We start from the raw sequence: 19,823 nt of genomic DNA, 5'->3' as shown, positions 1-19,823 counted from the left end.
GTAAATCTAAAGCTGAACTGCCAGCCCAGATGAAGCCTACTTTCTGTGTGTTGCAGATGAAACATTCTTCAATCTGCCATATTTTTTTTTTTTCCAGAAAGGATCATTCAGTTCCCATCTCTGTGTATTTTTTTTTTTTTTTGAGATTGCAGTTTGAGTAGGAACAGCTCCAAGATGTAAGTAAGTGCTTGATAGGAATGCCACTCCCTGCTTTAGGAGGCCCCAGAAGTTCATTAGATGTTTAATAGCTTCCAGTCAGAGCTGTGCTCGATGGATCTGAACTGGTGACCGAGAGGGGAAAGGTTCCCTCGCACATTTACAAACCCTGAGGCATCTGTTCCCCAGACACATATTTGTCCAATTTCCCTACACCGCTGATGACCTGCCCTGAAATGATACTCGCATTCCCTTAGGAAATCCCTTGGGTTGATATCAAGTAGATAGTTATTTTTGGGTCCTTTCCCAGAGAGAGAGTGCGCTGTATTGCTCCGATCCCTGCACACCAAATAAATATATCATCAGACTGTAGTAAAGGACCAAAAAGCTTTATTGAAGGGGAAACAGATGATTAATAATTGAGGATAGTTCACTGTATTGTTTTTGAGCCAAGTAAAGCTAATAGAGCTTTTCTATAGCAGAGATAAAAGAGTTAGAGTATCAAGACTGAATTGATTGCAGCATTTAATGGGAACATAAAATTCAATTAATGAATTGCAATGGTTAAATCTGCATTAAAGTGAAACACGCATCTCCCAAGCAGTGTATTAAGCATTTTTAAAGATGACATGAAGTAAACAGAAAACAACAACAACTCCATACCTTATTGACTTATAAATACTTGTATATTTCCTTTTTTCCTGGGGAAGAACCTTGTGTGATCAGATTTTAATCCATTCATCCTAAAGCTCTGGGTGCATGTGTATGCCTGGGCTTTTCCCTCAGCACCTCTCAGAATTAAACAAAGCCTTTCCAAGACGTTGATCTGTGATTAATTCTAACAAAATTCTCTGGTGTCTGTCTGCGGTGTTTTATTGCAGGGAGGACTGTAGTGCAGAGAGAACGGGGTCCACAGATGTGTTTGTGATAAAGGTTCCGAAGAAGGAGAGTCCCCAGCTGCTAGGTGGATGAACATTATCCACCCCATGTACAGCTTTCTGATTTATATGTATATTCTCTATTTCTCTACAATAACAGAAGAACATACAGTATTGAAAAGGGAAAACTGAATCATTGGAAAGAATAGCTGAACTTCTGGTGGGTGGGGAAGGTTTTAAAATGTTCTGCATTGAATAATTTAAAGGTTTATTGCAGAATAACCAGCAGCCATTCCTTCTCAGTGACAGTCATTATGTTCTAATGTTTTCTCCCTTTGCAGCCTTTTTAAAGCCATCCATTTGTTCTTCTGAAGCCTTTGTCCAAGTTGAGCATGATGCTTTTCCCACCCAGGAATCTTTCAGTCTTCTTTCATGGTCACCACTCAATCTTCTGGTGGGGACACATCCCCCTCTTGGCCATCTGGCCACATTCAGGTCCTCTGAGCACAGCCCCCTCTGTGCTAAACCCAAGCTTGTTAAAGTCATCTGCAAAACCTTTGATGAGCTCAGGGCCAAAATCTGTCATCCGAACTGTGGTGTGCTGTGCCTTAGGACAGAAGTGACCCCATTAAAAGCTCTTGGAAGCATGCATACTTAGGACTTACGTTCATCTGCTCCCACGTGGTTCCCCTGATCATTTCACATCCCTGCCAGACTTCTCTGAGCAAACCATAGAGACGTTATTTTTGCCTACATCCATCCCTCCCATCCTTTAAAAGTAAAGTTCAACAAATAATTAGGATTAAAGTAAAAATGTAAATGTAATAGAAGCACGGAGAAGTAGTTATTATTTGCCTTTGTTTGGAAGAGAATAAGATGCAATTAAGAAATAAAAGGTCATGTCAACAGCATGACTTAGTTTTTTACATATGAAGTTACTGAAATTTAATGGTATGAATTTTGGTACCACTGAAAGCTGACACTTAATCCAAGTGCCAGAAAAATGATCAAAGCTCTTCTGAGTACAGTCTGGTACCTCACAGGAGAAGAGTGTTTTGCTTCTTTAACTTTTCTAGCTCATTTGCTGCCTGAGACAGGAATCCTTTAGCATGATGAGTGCATGACCACCTATTAAAAAAAGAGTTTATGACGCATTCCTGTAGAGGCAATGTGGTCACAGTGGGAAGCTGTTCGTTCTGCTCTGATCAGTACCAAACTGTACCTCAGCTATGACTCAGGAATCCACACATCTCTAATGGAACTGCATCCAGCTTGGTGTAAGCAGAATATTTCTCAGCCTATGCAAGGAGTTCATCTGCTGTATGTGAAAGAATATTATCTTTCCATTCATTGAGTGAGCTCAGAATACGCTTAAGTAGTTGAAATGTGCAGTGTCAGCTTTAGTCCCTTTTCTTGCTAACTGAATATTACACAGCTGCATTTGGTGCTAGATTTAGCCCTACGTGCCATGTTCATGCTCAGGAAAACAGAAGAAAAAGATGTCTCGTGTGCAGGGTTTCTGTTGGTCAACAAAGGAAGTGCTGAAGTGCATGCCTAAGTGCTTTGTTTTACTGCAGCCTTCATCAGCTTCCAGTCTGTTCCTCACAGATTACAGTATGGGAAGAAGTCCTGGCTTTCTGTTTCCTCTGCTAGCACGTTTGTCTTTGCAGTTAGAGAGACTTTTGCTTATATGAGCAGTATGGACTCTGTCATTTGAGCTATGCAGGCATCTTAGAATGATCCTCTCCAAGACTTTGGATTGGGAAATTCTCCCACTGGTAAGATTGCTGCTTCCTTGCTTATTAAGGTCACTGGATGGTCTACAGGAAAATGTGTGTGAGGGGCTTCTTCAACACTTTTTACATACTGCAGTTGTTTAATGTCTGCTGCTTTTAGGAGCACAATGGAACTGCACGAAGATCATGGTATAATGAGATGCAGCAGATGATTGTAGCATAACAGTATTTTAAAGAGGGAGATGAGCCAATAACTTAATTGTCATCTTTTTTTCTTTCATTATTCAGCAGCCTTGTACTTAATATCACTCAGATCATAAATTAAGTTTATAGTAGTTCAGGTGGATTTTACAGAACCAGTCCCAAGCTTTGATCAGCTAAACTGAATGCTACCTTTCAGATGGGAATAAACAGCCAGATCCTTAAGAGGACAGAATAGCCTCAGAATGGAACTGCAGCCCTGTGAGGTACTGAGCACCATCAGATCACAGCTGTGCCACCAGGCATTAAGGTGACCCACAGAAGGAGATGCAGCCTAAGGGGGACCTAAGCTTGTCCTTGCTCCCACCTATGCCTTACACTCTCATGTTGAGATGTCTGCATTTGTATGTTGAATTCTGAAATTGGCCTCTCTGGGACTGACTCTCCAGAACTTTTCACTGAGGTGCTTTAATTAATTTACCAGTTTCCCTGCTGAAAGTTTTCAACATCCCTTGTGATCCAGAGAGGAAGCTAACTGCCACTGCAGTACAGGGATCAGCTGAGACAACATGAAATGGTCTCTTGACAGTGTCCCTTGGTGATTACTAGATACAGACCAAAAATCATTTATGAATCAGATGCTGTTTTAAAGGTTCCTAATGACAATTAGGTTAAGCACTTTAGGAAAAGGGGGAAAAAATAATAAAAAAAAAAAAAAGAAAAAGTGAAAAAAATGATGAATACATCGCTACAAATGATGTGATCAAAGTAAAATACCAGTCTCATGCTCCTGAGGTAGGTAGAATTCACAATTAAATCGATGAATATTTGTTTCCTCCGGGGTGGCACAATTACCTTTGCTTAAAATCAAAAATTGGTTTCTCTTCCAGAGTGTAATGAAGCAGTCTAGCTTTCTTAAATATTGCCTTTCCTGTTCTCTGAAACATTGATTCTGTCCATTAACTGGAACACCATTACACTGCTGATTGACCCGAAACGTTTTGTGCAAAAAGGGAAAAGGCTGGTGCAGAGCTTCCAGCTCAGATGCAGTGTTTGCTTCCCATGGTGCTCCTGGTGGTCAGCTTTGTTTTATGAACTTGACTGAGGGTTTGAAGTGAAGCACTGAGGGTTTCAAGTGAAGCACCTGGAACCCTGCATCGCACCTCAATTCTGCAGCCTCTTCTTACCTGGTGAAGCACTTAAATATTCTTAGCTGCCACCCAGAGTAAATAAGCGCAGTGGCGTTTGGGTGCCTTCAGAGAGAAGTGATAATCCAGCACCTTGAAGAGGCTGTTGTTTTGCCACTGCACCGAGTCGAAGCAGGCTTTTGTTGAACAGATCACAAAAAGTCATTGCATCAGGTTATTCTTCACATCTGAGTGCCATAAGCTGGAAACTGCAGTCAGTGGCCATGATGTTGACTTTGGTAATGCTGGATTGTCCCCATTGCATGGCAGGCTTCTTGCTGTCCAGCTCACCAGTTTGCTAACAGAGTTTGTTAGCACTGTAGTTATTCAAAGTGTGGAGCACAATGCTATCCATAGGTTGGCTAGTGAAAAAATTCTGTATTTCACAAAAGAAAAGGAAAAAAAAAAAGAAAAGCCTGAAAATCTCAGCATCTAATGCTGTGTTCTGCTCTGTTCTGTAACAGGTCTATTACTATAATTTCTATTTCAATTTTCAGCAGAGATAACATATGATTAAAATAGAAGCTGCAGTTCCTCTTTTTACCTTCCCTTATGCTTACTGGTCTGCAGTCTTCTTTCTAATGCAAGCTTAACACCTGCCATTTTCTTTTTATTCCTCTTTTTGCTTCCTTGTCTTATATGGGTAAGCTGAGAAAAGGCAATAAAATGTAAAAACAGAAGAGCTTTATTTTGTAAAATCCCCGCTATCTTTGATCACAGTCCAACGCTGTACTCTCCTGCGTCACTTGACTTGAAGGAGCAGTTCATTAATCGAATGTGTGTTACAGATCTTAGCTGAGGCATGCTGCACCAAGAGGCCGTGCTGATCATTTGCAGGGAGCAACTGCATCAACAGATGAGAAAGCTTGAAAATAAGCTCAGATTTTGTAGAGGCAGAAGAGGAGATGACTCACATAGTTAGTCATGTGAAGTGACTGGAGCACAGCACTGGGATACAGTCAGTTTTTGGCCAGAGAAGCTGCGGATGCCCCATCCCTGGAGACACTCAAGGTCAGGGAGGATGGGGCTCTGAGCAACCTGCTCTAGCTGTAGGTGTCCCTGTTCAGTGCAGGGAGTTGGACTAGCTGGCCTTTAAAGGTCCCATGGTTGTGTGATTCTAAGTGTCTCCAGTTAATTGTAAAAAGACAGAACTGAAATGCATTGGTTTCCCCACTTGCCACTTAAATATCAAAATGACCTTTGAGGGAAGAAATGGACATTTTGAGATTAAAGTGCTTGTCTCTATGCAAATGTAAAACATTGTAATAGTTTGCTCTCACAGTATCTGGAAGCACTTCAGACATCCTTGCAAGCACAGAATTATTTGCCCTTGGCTTTTTGTTTTGTCTGTGCTGTTTTGAAATTTATGTTGATCATCCATATTTTGTTGCAACTGTTTATATTTCTGAAGAGCTACATTTATATCAGAGAATTTCTGCTACCTACAATGAGAGCCCTTAAGGACACTGTAGTGTGAATGTGACTGCTTCTGCAATCCCTCATCTAAGGTGAAGAAATCTGGAAGGGGGAGGGCAGAACCTGATGTCAGCTTTATCTGATCTGAAAGGTGCTATGAACCACAGCAGTGTAACAAAGGATCTCTGCAAAGCTGCTGCTCTTTTCCAGTCTTGAAATGTTGCTGTAAGAAATCTTGTCTCTTTAGAGATTAAATATATGTGTACATATATCTGTATGAATATGAGACGCTTACCACTTTCATCCACAGAATGGTAAAGTTGGTGCTGTTCCCCCACCATACAAACAACACTGTTGCCAATGGACAGTGCAGGCTGTTGTCTCTGCTGAGTACAAATGAGAGAAGATGACTTCCTTTTTTATTTTGGACTTTCCCCCTAGGCTACCATTAAACCTAAAAGTAGCAGTTATTCTAACTGTGCGCAGTACCCAAGGGCAGCTTTGCTTCTCTATTTTAATTTATCTATGTAGCTGTCTATATCTAAAATAAATTCATCTTTTGTCACTGGTACATACACGCACACACACTAGATATACATTTCCAGTAGTGCATTTGGAGCTAAATAATCTTTGCTCTATGAGCCTGCTCTGACCTATTTTCTCCCCTAAGGGTCAGTTTACTTACCTGGCAACAATACTCCTACTAACAAAACAACCTACGTGCATTTGGGAGCATAAGAGCACTTTTGTTCTATTAACACTCCTAATTTTACAATACTGACTGGCAAATATCATCTCCTATTATTATTTTTTAATATTTATCGCAGTAATAACCTGGTAAAGTCATTTTCTATTCAGAAGGAGCAATTAAGAAATTAAAAGCGAAGGCAGAACTAATAGAAAATTAGTGGGTTTTAAGTCATGCAACATTTTCCAGATTGTTCAGTAATTTTTATGCTTCAATTATGTGCAGCGTGGATGTCTTATATGTAGCTGCTGTTAAATGCTTAGGTTCTGGGCACTCTTACTTGTACTCCTGAAAGGTGAGAGGTCCAGCTCAAGATGAGAGGTCGTCCAGCTCAAAATTTGGGAGAGCCCTAGAGAGTAAATATTGCTATAAAACTGCTTATAGTAACAGTAGAAGAGAATGTTTTTTCCCTTCCCCTCGCTCCCCAACACTCCATACCCCAGGCAGTATATAATGTTATGAACATCAAAAATTGTTCATCCCTGAGGCTGATTGTATTGTTTCCTTAGCTCTGCATAACAGAACAAAGTTCTCTATAAGAGAGGTGCATTAAACCTACAGATGATGCATCCAACATAAATTTGGAGCATGATTCTGCTTCCTTTGAATGCAGCTCAGTGAGACTTGGATCTCTCCTTGCCTGGCACACAGACTGCTGACTGCAGAGACGAGAGAAAATGTGGTAGTGACCTGCTAGCATCTTGGGGAGGAGACTGCATCCATCTCCTACAATGCAGAATTTTTATCTGCTGATTGCAAAAAATTCTTCCTGCAGCAGAAGTGAAAGGTCACATCAAGCACTTCAGCCTAACCTATACAAATCAAACACAAGCAGAACTAGGACTTCTGGTCTTCTGCCAATCTGCTCAGAAACTTCTGCTGTGAAAATATTTCATATCTTTTTGGACATCTCACCTATTTGCTCAATCTGCACTAACCTGTAACAACCCCCCAGGCTTCTCTGAGCACTTTCCCTGCTTAGGTGGAGGCAGCAGACAATTAGGAACATGGTTTACCAGCCCTGGTGTTGTCTGAACGCTATTTGAGAACACAGTTTACAATGTAGTGAATTCTTTTGATTGCATCAGGCAGATTCTAGAGCTAGACTGCACTCCCAGCCTGCATCCTTTGCAACCCAGGAGGTTATTTTATCCATAATACTTTTTTTTTTTTTAAGTTTATTAAAGCCGTATTTCTTATCCTACCAAATTATGAGAGAAACTGAGTTCAGTTTAAGTTAACATATATACAGCAATGAAAATGTAAAGAAGAGAAATACACTGTTGCATATTAATCTCTGAAGTCCTTTCCATTTTTCCTCTTTCTCAAAAGGGTTTGGAGGATCTCAGCATTCACTATTATTTTACAGTTCTCAAACTAGCATTTGGCTTCAGAAGAGAAAGTAGCTGATGTGGTTAGGCTTTCAGATGGCTCTTGTGGCTTTCTTCACATTGATTCTGTGGGGTTTCAAGGAGAGCCAGACACCTGTTTTGTCTTGGTTGTATCTGTGCATTCCCGCTGGCTGTCCTGCTCATTCTCAGAACTGCTCCTAGCATAGAGTATGTGGCAGCACCAAATTTTTAGAGGCAAGGCCTTGAAATCAGAAGTTGCTTTGTGTTCACTGAGGTGGCTATTTTGGATGGATCAGGTGAGCAATCTCACCTAATGTAAACTGAGCCTTTGGCTTCTTCAGCCATTCATAGTGAAGGTCAGATGAAATTTCATGGGAATGTTTTGAAAATAATAGTCTAGATTCCAGATAACTTTTTTCTTTCTCCATGTGTATTTGTATAATTCTCCTATAGAAGCAGGCCTGAAAACAGGATATTGATGCTATCCCCCTGCTTTTGCAAACTAAGAAGTAAAGGTAATTTGGGATGTGCATCCTCTGCAGAGTAACTGGTGGAGTCACCATCCCTGGAGGTGTTGAAGAAATTTGGAGATGTGGCAGTGAGAGACATCGTTCAGTGAGCAATATCGTGGTAGGTGGATGGTTGGACTAGATGATCCTAGAGGTCATTCCCAACCTTAATGATGTTCGATGTTCAATGACACCACAACCTGAGTGATGAAGTGGGTGTGCAAAAGGTGAAACCTTCAGAATTTGTTTTTTTCATGAAGATGTGTATGTGGAATGAAATGTCCTTAAGTCAGTGAACTTTAATGTCATTAAATTACATTTTTGTATTCCCTAGCACAATTTGCATATCTTTTGATTTATGGGAGATAGAAAGCACAATATTGGCCATTGGGTGCTCCTTCTGCAGGAGAGTCTGGCAGCTCAGAGCTCACCAGAGGATTTAATTTTTATTTTTTTTTTCTTTTTGCTTACATCTTAAAACATGACCCACCTGGGATAAGATATACACATTACTTTAGTCAGCAATCCTGTTTTTTGCTAAGAAGGAGGTTTATGCTCTTTCCCATCACAGTTTTGCCCACAGTGAATGTTTAAAACCCCTGAGTCAGGTCTTAGAAAATAAATAAGTAAGCCACACAGCTGACTTAAGGCGCGATGCATGTCTTGCTGGCTTTTTGTTTCAGGATGTTAAGCCTTAACCCTTAGGCCAGGAAGGCCATTACCAGCAGAGGCTTCCCTTCACACAGGAGGACAAAGCCCTGGGCTGAGGCGCTCCCAGCTGAGATTTCATAGAATCATAGAACAGTTTGGGTTGGAAGAAACTTTTAAGATCACCTAGTTCCAGCCTATAGATCACCTGTAATTCTTGCTATGGGAAAGGACACCTCCCCCTAGACCATGTTGCTCAAAGCCCCATCCAGCCTGGCCTTGAATGCTTCCAGGGAGGGGGCATCCACAACCTCACTGTGAATACAACTTGTTCCAGTGTCTCACCACCCTCACAGTAAAGAATTTCTTGCTAATATATAGTCTCAATCTACCCTCTTCCAGTTTAAAACCATTTCCCCTCATCCTGTCGCTACCTGCCCATATAAAAAGTCCCTCGCCAGCTTTCCTGTAGACCCCTTCAGGTACTGGAAGGCTGCTCTAAGGTCCCCTTGGAGCCTTTTCTTCTCCAGTCTGAAGAGCCACAACTCTCTCAGCCTGTTCTCACAGCAGAGGTACTCCAGCCCTCTGATCATCTTCATGGTCTGCTTCTGGACCTGCACCAACAGCTCCATGTGCTTCTCGTGCTGGGAGTCCCAGATCTGAACGCAGTACTCCAGGTGGGGTCTCACGAGAGCAGAGGAGCAGAATCACCTCCCTGGCTCTGCTGGTCACGCTTTTCTTAATACAACTCAGGATATGGTTGGCCTTCTGGCTTGTGCTGTACCTCTGGGTGAGCTCAGGGGTCCTCCTGCTTTTGCAAACTCCTCACAGGATGGGACAGGACCTTGGAGGGGCAGGATAAATACATGTATATGTGAGTGTATATATATAGATGAGTTCCTTGCACTTGCAGGAGGAGGCTGTGAGGCCTGGCAGAAGGCGCCTGGCTGGGATGCCCTGAATGCTCCCATAGGCTTCCGCACACGTTTGGTTCGGAGCCTGGAGAGCTGCATTGGAAGCTCGGGCGCCTCACGGAGGATGGCTATCCCCAGCACGGCTGCCTCCCGGCGGCCCCTTTAAGGAGTGCGACCCGCAGCCGCCCGGCTCGCCCGCCCGCTTCTATTTCGCTTCCCCCGCCCCTGCCTGAGACACTCGGAGTCAAAGCAGGTGCATGCGCAGTGTGCTGGCAGCCGGGCGCGCGTGCGCACTCACCTGCTGGTTGCTCCCCCTCCCTCCGCGCTCCTCCCAGCCGGTACATCCGGGTCACCGCACGCCCGCCCGCACGGCCGGTCCCCTGTGGTGCTTTGCGGCTCGCCCCCTCCCCCTCCTCCCCCCTCCCCTCAGTGCGGGCGGCTCCGGCGCTGTCGCCATCCGCCCCTGCCCTGCGCGGGGTCCGGCCCGGCCCGGCCCAGGGAGGCGGCGGCTCCGGCTCCGTCTCCGTCCGCGTTGCCGGGCGGCTCGGTGAGTGCGGCGGCGTGCGGGGAGGGCGGGCCGGGCTCACCGCGACCTCCGCGCCTCTCAGCCTCGGCGGCGCGACCTCCCTCGTACCGCACATTCCCGCCGCGGCCCGGAGGGGACGGCGCTGCGTCCCATCTGTTGCTCCTCCGCAACTTCTCGCGGCTCTGCCCGCCCCCCCGCTCCGAGGAGCGGCCCTGGGGCGGCCGGCGCGGCGGGGACGTGCGGCGGGGACGTGCGCTGAGCGGAGCGTGCGGAGCGGGGCGGGTTTGTCGTGGGGACCGGGCGTCCCCGCTGCGGTAGTGGGGCTGTCCGCCAGCACCGGGTAAGGTGAGTCCAGCGGTTCGGAGGCGGTTGTCGTCTGTTCGTTGAACGACCGATAGAATCACGTTGTAATTAGGTCTGGATTTTGATGTGGGAATGCTGGTGTGTGGAACTCGGTTATGTCATGTTAGTTTGCAGACTGGTGAAATAGCATCTTCTTGGCGTCCTAAAATACAACAGCCTTCTTCACAGACGTGTTCCAGGTAAAGAAACAGGGATGCTGCTGGCTGTGGAGGTTTGTGAGGAGCTTTCCTCTTTTCCTGTTCTGTGGCATGCTCATATCAGTGTGGCAGCTCTTCAGATGTGGTAGCAGCATCTCACCTCTTATATCCCTTGTTTCGAATTTCTCGTGGTGTAAAGTAGAAATACGGGCGTCATGTCAACATGCTTGTTGATCCTCAAGCCAGCAAAACGCTGAGGCTAAGGTGGTGATCTGTCATCTTCCCTATTACCAGCTCTGCAAAGTTTGCTTTCCTCAAACAACTTTGTTTTTTTTTTCTTCTGCATAGACAGCTTTCTTTACTTGTGCTGATTCCTTGCTGTTCATACAGTAAATGAGTGTTTTCTGTAGTAGGCTGTGGCAGGTGGAAGTATTGGAGAGGAGAGATTGAGCCACTCAACTGAGGTTACTGCTGTCAGAGTTGGAACCTGCACCAACCTGTCAGTTGCACCCTGACGTACATTGTTACAGTGAAATACGTTGTTGGGCTTCGGAAAACATCTTCAGCTCTGTGTTGTAAGGGTAATGGTAAAAAGCCAAATGACGTGAATGAAACGCTGCTCTTCTGTGGAATAGGAATGGGTTTTGTTTGACATACGGAGAGCGCTGCATTATTGAAACAGAAGCTTTTAGTGGAAGCATAGATAGCATTTTATTGAAGTCAAGCTGTGAGGTTTCTTGCATACATTAGCTGTCAGAGAACAGGGACAGTGGAAAGAAACAATCCCAGAATCAGTTCTAAAATACCTCTGTCATGAAGCATTGCCATTGTATGAAAGTGAGGAACGAATCTGATCCTTTCTGTTACATAACTCTCATTTGGCATCAGGTGCTCTAGATTTTCCTCATTGTTTGCAGTTTAGCTGAGGCCACGTGTGGTGAGTGATTATTGAAAGATTCTTCTGAAATCATCCACCTCCTCACATGAAGCCTTTCCTGCAGGGCCTGGCTGTCTCTTGAAATACAGTGTTAGCTGGCTCTTTTCTTGCACATGCAACTGTACTGTTCTAACTCTTTCCTAGAGTTTTGCATTGTCTTTGTAACATCTGCATGTAAGGAAAAAGTATTATACCTTGTGCAGTGGTAGCTAGTATATATCTTAGCAGAAGTATTAATTTAAGATGAATTGAATGCAATACTTAGCACAAATAGTTCAGGGAAAGGTATGTGGAGAGCTTCCATAGAAGTCTGGAGACAGACACTTTGACACTCATATGAAGAGACAGGAGGGTAGGGAGTATTTTTGTTGCTAAGCACGGTATTATTGAATGATACAGTAATAGAGGTCTGTCATTTGGAAAGCAGTATGTAGGAGGGCCGCTTTGGGTTTCTGTACCTGCTCAGACACTAAATGTAGGCTTTTTCCCCTCCATGCTGTATCTAGGAGGATACAGATATGCAGGCAGCCTGCAGCACTGTTGTGGTGTTGCCTGCCAGCTGGGGGCATGGATGGGAACAATCGTAAAGGAGAGGTAAAACTTACATGCAGGAAGTCAGATTTGTTTTTTAGCAGTCATTGAGTACTTGTTGCTTCTGAAGAAATAGTATGAAAGTAAATCAGGGTTATCACCTTTGCCTGCTCTTCTGAAAGCTTGCTGTCTTTGAATTGCAGCAAGAGTTGTATTCATTGATGTTGGCAGGCTTAAGTTGAGGAGCACGGCTCAGGACTCTTAAAGCTCATGTTAACCACCCTGAAGTATATTATAAATATGAGACAAAAAAAGAAATAATGAAAATACGTCTTGAAGGCTGAATATTTTGGGTGTTGTCAAATTGCATCTTCTGGAGTATTAGTTGTTAAGAAAACATCCTACAGGCGAGGTATGAAGCCCAAGTGAATATAAGTGCAGAATCCACACAGGGCTTGAGTGTCAGCATTGTGTTCCTGTGGTTAGCACTGCGATGCGGAGATGAGGAATCTTTTTTTGTTGTGGTCCCCCCAGGTCTATCAGAATGGCTTCAGGGGGGATGACAGTGAGGGGATGATGCAAGGAATTAGACACTGGCACTTAATAGCCCTGGCACCTGGAAGTGGTGAATCAGGCAGGCAGAGTAAGATTAATTTCAAAGCATTTTCCAGCTGTAAGCAATGACCAGTTGTCTGTACCTTTTGATATCTTTTCAACACCCATTCATTTGCATGTATCAAGAGTACTTGTGCAAAAGGACTATTGACTTAATCTTTATAAGTCTTCCTTTAATATTAATCTGTAATGAAAGAGTATTTATATAACTTTCCTTGTCATTGGATAATTTAACGTCTAATACAAGTTTACTTTTCACGTGCACAAAGACAGTGGCTTGTTTGATTGCTGTTGATTTCAGGGTCTCTTATAAATCCACCTCAGTTTCTCTTCTGTGGTTCAGGAATGTTCTCTTGAGTGCCACAAGCTGGCTGCTGCAGCTGGCAGAATGTTTCAAACTGTCTGAAATTTGCTGAGAGTAACAGGCTGTCTTCTATAGGTGCTGTTTTACATTTGCTGTTCTGCTGCCTATTGGAGGTAGAAGTACAGCAATTATATAAACAGCAGAGCTTAGCAGAAACCACCAGCAAACGATGAATAGCTTTAGAATTGACGAGGTAAAGCTGGAAGTATTTTTAGTTACAGCACTTTCTCCTGTGTTCCCCATCTCCTGTGGTTTTAATTGCATTCTTCTTTTTAGAACAAACATTTTGTCTCCTCTGTCATGTGGAAGCCTGATGCACAGAGAATACCTTCACTGTGGAGACAGTGAAACCAGTTGCAGGCAGAGCAATTGAAAGGTGAAAGTAAAATGGTGCGTTCTGCCTTTTGCTCCTGTTGACTTGAGTCTCAAGGCAGTTCAGAGATGGTCATAGATAAGAGGTAAAGGCTGACAGTGTCCTTCCAGTCTTCCAACCTTTGGTGTTTGCTTATGCTGTAACAGCTTTGTTTGCTGTTGCTGCCGACTGTATGACTGTATCGTATGGTCTTAGTTAAATGCTTAATGGCTTCTTATCTTCGGTTAACTCTAGAAGTGTAAAGGCTGGTCATGAAGTTATGATTTCTAAAATGAGGTGAGGTGCCAGGCTTCTTTTTTAGTGTTCTGTAACTATTTTATGTGTTTCGGGAAGTATTTTTGTCTACCTGATTTACTCTAACCTAAATTCTAATACTGCATTTGGGGAATACTGTGTGACTGACCCAAGTCAGTGTTTTCTCAGCTACACACAATCATTATGGATCTGTAGGAAAAATCAGAGACTGAACATCTCTGAAATAAATACAAAGTCCAAGTGTATAAAAACTGATTTCCTCTAATAATGTTTCTATAGGAGGTTTTTTTCATGTTTTAGTAGAAGTGCACTATGGTTTGTGATCTTCAAGGTGTTTGATGCTCTGGCTTATAGATCTGCAGACTTGAGATTCCCAGGTGATCTCAGTGCAAATAGTAATTGGGTCTGGGACAGCTTAGCTTGTGAGATTGAGTGCATTCAGTTTGGTGTGGCTGTACTTACTAAAATAGCCTGCCTTGCAAAACAGGCCTTCTGTCTGCCACCCACACCAAACCCTAAAGCCTCCTCTTGTGGGAGTTAATACGTTGGTCTGGAAGGCTGATTCTCATCAACATATGCTCCACCTGAATTGGTGACCACTAGGCAAAAGAAGTTCTGTACCAACAATCAGTTTATGTATGAGGAAGTGGGGCAGGAGGCTGTCCTAGATACATCCTTAAAAGCCCTTTTTACATCCGCCTGCATACTTAACCATTCTCTGGTAGCACGAAGCTGCTCTGTGAGCGAGTTCTGTTTAACTGGAGCAGTTCAAAAGCCTCTTAAATTCAGCCAGGAGGCAATTCTGGTTCTCCTTCAGCACTTGATGATTAAATTAAATGGAGTGTTGGGTGAATAACTTCTTCTGGTGTGCTATACAAGGTAATAGATGAGTTCCTAGGAACCCGAGTTGTAAATTAGCTGACTGGTAAGCCCTGTTTCTGTGACAAGTGGGTCTAGCAGTTGTGTAACTTCAGAAGTCAGATGTAATTGAGTGTGCTTCCAGTCAGGTGTGGCACTGGGAGACTACTGGTTCTCTTTATTTGGATTTATGGGACTCCAGAGGGTAACATCCTCACACACGTGGAACTCTTTGTCTTTGTGCTGGACAGCAAGGTGCTTGCTTCTGCTTATGTACAACATTAATCTTTTTAGTGCAAAAAGTGTAGCTTTCTGACTTCTAGGCTCTTTCAAAGGCACTCATAGACTAAAATCAACTTAGAAGAATGGCTAAAATATATTCATAGATATATTTCTTAAAAGCGAAGCAAACCTCCCTCCCTGTTTACTGTCTGCCTGAGAGGTTTTGCTCTCACAAAGTGTGTTCTGGGCAAGAGCTTGAAAAGCCAGTTCATTTCTTTTTTGTCACATTTGCACCTTTAATGTGCTGAGGCACATGGTTATTTGAAACTGTTCCTTCTTAATGTGGAAGTGAAATGTGTAACCACCAGACTTTACCGAGCTTTGTCTTGAAGGTAAAACTGCTGACCTTTTATATAAGTGAGGATCATATGGACAAGACAGAGCATTGTATGGGGACTGATAAGGAACAGTATTTAATTGATTTAGTATTTAGATTTCCTGCTTGTGTTTTGTGAGAAGATGTTTATCAGTCAAACACCCAATTGAATTGTAATAGTAGTTTTGTCGTTTATTACACTGGGTGCTGCTTGTGCTCACGTGCAGCTGGCTGAAATCGTACTCTTGTGAGTGCTGCAGCAGTACTTCATGTGCTTTAGCAGGACTTACCTTTGCATCTCACTTCAGTGTTGAGTTCATTTCTTAGCAGCAGTAACATCATGACATGAGCTAGTTGGTATCTCCTAGCCTGAAGTTTAGAGATGTTTCAACAGCTTTCAAGCATCCAAACAAATCCAAAGTTGTTTTCTTTTCAGAAATCTGTTTCTAGCAACATTCAAACTTGTCCTGGAGAATCTTCTAGTACTTCTTAATAAGCGTGGGGTAGAGTTGTGTCCCAGGAGGTTGTTGTTGCAGGTGAGACTGGCAGTAACGTCTAGGAAATGGCAGCATAGTATGCTACTGATTAAGACATTGAGCAAATACTGTTATATATTGATGTTAATATTGTGTCAGGTGTTCAAAAGAATTTCAGTCAAAGTACTTCAGTAGTTGCCAAAAGTGAGACTTGGGAACAGATGTTCTAACTGTATTCTTGACATTTTTTGACAGCTCTTCAAACAGCTCTGGTGTGCCTGAGCTCTGCAGCAGGGTGTTTTTGCAGGGTTTGTGCCTCCTTTCCTTTCCTAGTGCAGAATATGCCTTATTTTGACCCCATTACAATCCTATGAAAACTCATTTCTAATAAACATTCATCCGGTCAGGCAGTATGGAGAAGAACAGAGCTGGGATGGAGATAATGTCTGAGGTGAGGAGCGGTAGCAGTAAGCTAGGAGGAGGAGCAGCTCATTTTGAGCTGAAAGTAGGAAAAAAAAAATGGGAACTGGAGTCTGGGTCTGAGCTGGGGACAGCTTGTTCAAAAGCTAGTGGAGAGAAAGCCGGGAGCTTGTGGACTGTGTGAAGGCTGTCAGTATGGTATTGATTGAGGGAATGTGTAGAAATGATGATGTTAATCTGTCAGCAGGTTGGTGTCATCAGGGAAAATGGGAAATTGCTGGACAAAGAAAATATGGGATGAGAAGAATTGACAGGAGAAGCAAGAGGGATTTGGGTCTCTTGGACAAGGATATATTGGAAGAAAAATTAGGGTCAGAAAACTTGTAGAGATTGGACGACAGTTAAATAAAACATCTGAGTTTTCTACCATTCGTAGATGATGTATCTTTGCCACTTCAACCTGATGTGGTGAAGTGACAGAAACCAGTGCATTGAGCAGATGATTCTGATTCCATTCATGTGGCACTTACTACAAGGACAAACTGACTGGACTCATCTCCTAGTTAAGGCTATATACTTGTTTGTTTTTTTTCTGTGATCTTGGGAACAGAGCACTCAGAAGGCAGCCTTGAATACACAACTGTATCTATTGCTTTGGTTAGGACCCCTGCTTTATCCCCAGGGCAAAGTGACCGGTGCTTGTTTTGTTCTGTCCTTCAGTACCTTGCCATATTCTCTTAAAATCTTGCTTCAGAAATTAATTAATTTTCTCTTGGATAGTACTGGTCTGGTCTGTTTTCTGTACAGTTATTTGTTACCGGAACGGTCTGGTGAGATGAGGAAGTGGTTTGCTTCCTATTTTACACATGAGCAAAGGCACGAAGAAGAGAAGTTCACATAGTTCTGCATGCGTGGCTAGAAATGACTAGAACCCCAGCCTTTTTAGAATAGTTTATGTATTACAGCCACATGCCTATCAGATGTGCTGCTGTTTTCTTGTTGTGGTTCCATTTCAAGACTTTTTTTTGTCTCTTTGGACTTACAGACACCATAACTGAATTGGAGAATGCAGCAGTGGGCAAAGTCTTGCAGCAAGCAGAATGTGGTTGTTTCATTTTGCTAGAAAGGCAAACTTTTATTTCTAGAATTATTTTTTCCTCATGTAAATATTTGCTTACTCAGAGCAATGAGGAATTGAATTTAATTCTGGCATTGTGTGACTCTCAAGAACTCATGATCTGCTATTAGAAACTCCCACAAACCTTTGATATTGATGCAGATAGTGGTGTTTCCTGCATTCCTGAGCTGTACTGTAGTCACGCAGCTTTAGGGCCGGACTTGAAAGGTCAAACTTTCAGGTGCTGTAAAAAGATCCATGTTAGTATTCAGACAGTATGGCAAAGTCATGGTGGTAGTGCAGCTTTATTAGCAGAATTTGGGGTAACCAATTCCTTTCTCTTCCTGTTTGGTGAAGGAAGGAGGGATGAGCTTGCTTTTATTTTTCAGTGGAGGCTCTCTTTGAGTCTTCCACGTTGCTCTACTTAGGCAGTCTTGCTGGATGTAGTCACTGGAAGGGAGGAGCTGTGAGTACTTTCTGTTTTGTAGAGCCCTGTGGCTTCTCACGTTTCTCTTAGGAGAACCATATCTGTTTATTCTGTCACTGGAAGGAAGGGTAAAACGCCTTTGCTATTCTTTTTTGGATCCTCCTACTAACTCATCATCCAGTTTTGCCTGGGGAGCTTCTGCTTAAGATAAGTCCTGTGAACGCAGCTTATTCTGGTTAGTAGTATTTTAAAGAGAGGAAAAGAAGTTTACTCCTGGGTAAAGAAAAGAACAGCAGCCTCTGCTGATGGAGCTGTGGTTTTTTTGCCTTTTCTTGCCAGGCCTACTGTGTTGGCTTTTGTTCAGTTCATGTTTGGCTGATCAGCTCTGCAGCTAGCAGGGATAGGAACGCTTTGGCTGTAGGTTTCTCTTGAAGGCTTTGCATTCACTGGCAACGAATACCTTGAGTCTTTCAAGTGGAAATGTCTGTGCCCTGTTAGGGAGGAAAAGATCACAGGAGTAGTTTGGATCAAAAACTCAGATGGTACTCTGGGTTTTTCTAGAAGCACAACTGACTGCTGATGTGATACTGGCTATGTGACAAGCAAATTGAGGGACTTTCATGTTGAATAGTAATGTTTACGTTTGTAAAGGGCACAGAAACAAAAATTTTGAACAATCAGAGCCTTGGGTGCTGTTTTCTGGCCTTACTCAGGCTTTCTGTGTACTGAGTTCTGTGATCTGTCAGCTCTACCCACCTTCAGTCCTGTGGGTGGATTTATGCAGTTTAAGTATCTTCAGTTCAACTAAGAACTGTAGTGACACTTGGTAAAGGAACATGAAGTGCAACATGCTGAAGCACAGCTACGTGTGGGTGAGTCAGGCAGGAGCTGGGAGTAGCAGCCCTAAAAAAGAAGAGGAAGTACAGTCATTATAAAACTTCATTTAAAAAAAGACAAACAAACCCCAACAGCCATCTGTCAAAAGAGGATAGAAATGCAGGAAACTAATACACTAGGTATCTTATAGTTACTCTCTGTATATAGAGTGTATGTAAATACATATATCAATATATAGACATCAGATATGCACCCATGTGCTAGCATATGTGTCCACATACTGTAAAGTATAGTTAGCTATATCATAGAATCATAGAATGGCCTGGATTGAAAAGGGCCACAGTGACCATCTAGTTTCAACCCCCTGCTATGTGCAGGGTCACCAACCACCAGACCAGGCTGCCCAGAGCCACATCCAGCCTGGCCTTGAATGCCTCCAGGAATGGGGCATCCACAACCTCCTTGGGCAACATGTTCCAGTGCTTCACCACCCTCTGAGTGAAAAACTTCCTCCTAATATCTAACCTAAACCTTCCCTGTCTCAGTTTAAAACCATTCCCCCTTGTCCTGTCGCTATCCAGTGTCATAAACACATGCAACTGCTCCTATTTATATGGTATCTTCAAATATTGGAAGGCTTCAATGAGGTCTCCCCAGAGCCTTCTCTTGTCCAAGCTAAACAAGCCCAGTTCCTTCAACCTTTCCTCATAGGAGAGGTGCTCCAGCCCTCTGATCACCTCAGTGGTCCTCCTCTGGACCTGTTCCAAGAGCTCCATGCCCCGGGCTTGGATGCAGAACTCCAGATGAGGCCTCATAAGAGCTGAGTAGAGGGGGACAGTTACTCCAGTAGGACAGTTTGGAGCCTAGACAAACTTGAGCTGATGTAGAACCACAAGTATTTTTAGAAAACTAGTATTTTAATTGCTGGACAAAATACTGAATTGATTTTCAGGCCTCTGTTCTGCTGTGCCACTGATGTAGGCTTTGCTTATGCTCTTGTTCCATCTGTTGGGGGCAGGTCCTTTTTGCCAGGGAACAAGTGTGTGTGCACTCATCTGAACACGCTGTGTGTTGCTGACAGTTGTCAGGAAATAAAACACCCTGACTGCAATAAAGTGCAGTTTTCACAATGTGTCACTTTTACGCCATTGTCACGATGATTCAATGCTGCTTAATTTTGTCTTGTTGTATATGTAACAGATTCAGAATAACAACTAAAAATCACTTCCTACCTTCAAATAACT

General features: G+C 43.2%; 1 protein-coding gene across 10 annotated transcripts in view; it reads left to right on the top strand.

The window, feature by feature from the left end:
- CYRIB (CYFIP related Rac1 interactor B) overlaps positions 1-19,823 on the top strand; it is a 97,135-nt gene that overhangs the window by 11,530 nt on the left and 65,782 nt on the right. For 3 of the 10 annotated variants that reach the window (XM_085221678.1, XM_085221684.1, XM_085221682.1), the window contains exon 1: positions 10,225-10,292. The exons of 3 other annotated variants lie outside the window; for them this stretch is intronic. The gene's annotated coding sequence lies outside the window, so the exon portion shown is untranslated. Of the gene's footprint in view, positions 1-10,157; positions 10,293-10,476; positions 10,617-19,823 lie in introns of those variants that run through there. 4 more of the 10 variants (XM_085221688.1, XM_085221686.1, XM_019614244.3 and 1 more) reach the window with 4 other exon arrangements.

Source organism: Meleagris gallopavo, chromosome 3, assembly GCF_905368555.1.
Source record: "Meleagris gallopavo chromosome 3, MGAL_WU_HG_1.1, whole genome shotgun sequence".
NCBI classification, from domain to species: domain Eukaryota; kingdom Metazoa; phylum Chordata; class Aves; order Galliformes; family Phasianidae; genus Meleagris; species Meleagris gallopavo.
Note: the sequence above shows the minus strand (reverse complement) of the source record. Positions and strands in the feature narration are given on the sequence as shown.